General features: G+C 36.4%; 1 pseudogene; it reads right to left on the minus strand.

The window, feature by feature from the left end:
• Nucleotides 1-1,437: 1,437 nt before the first annotated feature.
• Nucleotides 1,438-2,757, minus strand: LOC133096374 (vacuolar protein sorting-associated protein 37A-like; annotated as a pseudogene).

Below are 2,757 nucleotides of genomic sequence, written 5' to 3' on the forward strand. Positions count from 1 at the left end.
CCACTGCTACATGATCAATCAAACAGTGGGTGAGTTTCTTTTTCTCTGAATTAATTGAAATTCAGACTGGATTTACCAAGCTTTTTGTCGTCACTTGGACACAAATGTTAATCTTTAGTTTACATAATCGAGTTCTCTGTGAACTCTTGTTGGAGTATAATGAGAAATACTATGCAGAGGAACATTAGTAATTTCCCATAATTCCTAAGAGAGCCTTTTCAATGTACTGCACTTCATAAATCAATGAGTAAATAAACAAAGAGACATGGTTAACAGACAAGGGCATGTTGTCCCTATGAATATGCTTGATTGCATAATAAAAAAGCCTCCATGAACTACTTGGGATGTACATTAATGGTTTGAATAGTACTCTGCACAAAAACAAATACCTCATTAACAGACTTCATTGGAATCGATAATTCTGACCTGTAGTCAGAATTTTTATGTCTTTGCATTAAGAAAAATGTGCTTGATATGAATATTAATCATGTAAACAAAGGAAATGAACAGCTTATTTGAATGAATTCCTTTAGTCCAATAAGCTATTTTCAAAAGCATTTGGAAAACCATAGAGTTTTTGAATAGTACCGATGAATATGTTAATGACAAATGGTTATTTATTTACTAAAGAACTCATAAACATTTTCTAAGAACCACAGCCCTACTTCACTCCCCTGCCAGTCAGCAATGTAACTGTAGGTCCTCACGCTATAAGCCCCACATGCACCCTCCAGTTAGTGTAAATTTATTACAGTTAATCAATTTTAAGTTTTTCTTTTCTCTCAAATCCATAAATATAAAAATAGGCAATAATTCTATTGTAAGAGACTATTTTGACACACATATTCAGGCTTGTGAGTTACTGAAACTAATAGTTTCCTTTGGCTTGTGATAATTTCAAATGATTTGAAACGATTCATATATGGTTGGATAAATTGAACTTTTTTTGTTTTGCTTTTGTTTGTAAAAACAGCTGGTTTATTCTTTTGATTTATTGTATGTATTAAAAGTTACTTCCTTGAGATGGCACATTGGTAGGTTTGGTGTTTCCTGACACTGTGAATATTTAAAAACAAATTATTTTTGAAAGTTTTATCATCCAGAAAGAAACAGGAAGAATAAGAGTTTTTCTACAGTTGAAATGGTAATTTTTCAAAAAAGGTTGAGAGGAAAAAATATAAACCATTCTTGATAAAGCAATGAGGCCGTTTCAAATTAAAATTACAAAGTTAAATGAAGTAATTTTATAAAACATTGAAACTAGCTAAAATTACATGCATACGTATTTAATCAATAGTAAGAGAGGAACAGCAGTGGAACTTAAATATGTTAGGATTTATCAGCAATAAATAAACATTTTTAGTGCAAATAGTGCAGAAAAATTTCTCAAAGCAAAGATCATAGCAATCATTCTAATCTGTACAAATTAGTCTCAGTTCTGTATACAATCTGTATAGTTTATCTATGAATTCAGCCACTGGGATGAAATGCCAATTTGCAAATCATAAATATAAATGTGCTTAGTTTTGTGTCCCATTCCTCTCTTGGCAGTTCATGTTTTCAGGAAAATCTATAGTGGAGCATGAAATTGGCTGTGCATTGCTATCACTTGTTGAAGTTTCTCTTCCTTGGCTCTTCTACAGTGGCAAATTGTTCTCTTTTCCATGAAGCTACTGAGAAAATCATCTATATCAGTTTTTCCCTCCAAGAAATCTTCTGCAATATTATCAGATTCCTCCTCAGCTTCATGTGCAGCTACTTTCAATCTTGCCTATTGGGCACTCACACTACAGCTCTCGCTAAGTTCATGCTGCCTTTGCATCTTCTTTTCAAAAGTTGATTTCATTTGTGTAAGTAATTCATACTCATCTAAAACAGTTTGCCTTTTGGCTTCCAAGCTGGGCTCCAAAAGGAGATTTTTTTTCTTGCTAGCTTCTCAATACTTCTTACTAAGTCATCCTAGTCAGTAATAATTTGTTTTAGTTGACGCAAAGTCAGAAACTGTTCTAGTAATACCTCCTCTTGTTCATTCATATCTGTAAGTTGTGATACACTTAGTTCTGAGAGTTCTGGAAATGCATCACGAATATCAGGCATCTTGTAACCAAAAGCATTTTGGCTTATCAGTGCTGAAGTGTCTGTTGTGGGAACGGGCAATGGCAGATTTGAAAGGACACCAAATGAAGGAGCAGCGGAGCGGGTTTGGCTGTTGTATAACTTGTCGTTGAAGAAGAAACAGTGTCAGCAACAGATAAAGAACTGATAGTCCTGGTAGCTTCTTGTGGGGAATATGGAGGAAGAAATGGAAAACGCTGAGAAGCATAAGGAGGCATCCCACCTGGTTACCGTGCCGGTATGGGAATGCTGTTGAAGCAGGAACTGAAACTGGAGGATTCTTCCAAAACTCATCCAATAGACTCCGAAGATCTGAGCGCATTGTAAAATTGTTTCCTAATGGAGAGGTAACATACACTCCTTGTTCATCCACTAAGTGATGTCGTATTGGTGGATAAACACTGATCACTGGTTTTTCCTGAGGAAATTATGGAGGAAGCAATATATTAATGCTAATTGTCAGGTTGTTTACGGTGAATGGCAACCTGTATTCCACACCTTTCTGTATTTCAGCTCTACTGGAGTGTGAGTTCCGGAGGGACTCCATCAGGCGCTGCTTCTGCTGTTGGAGGGTGGGGAGACCACCGGGGGACCCCGCCGCGGGGGAGGAGGCGCTCTTGGTCAGGGAAAGAGCCAGCCCAT

Source organism: Eubalaena glacialis, chromosome 8 (assembly GCF_028564815.1).
Source record: "Eubalaena glacialis isolate mEubGla1 chromosome 8, mEubGla1.1.hap2.+ XY, whole genome shotgun sequence".
Taxonomy (NCBI): Eukaryota; Metazoa; Chordata; class Mammalia; order Artiodactyla; family Balaenidae; genus Eubalaena; species Eubalaena glacialis.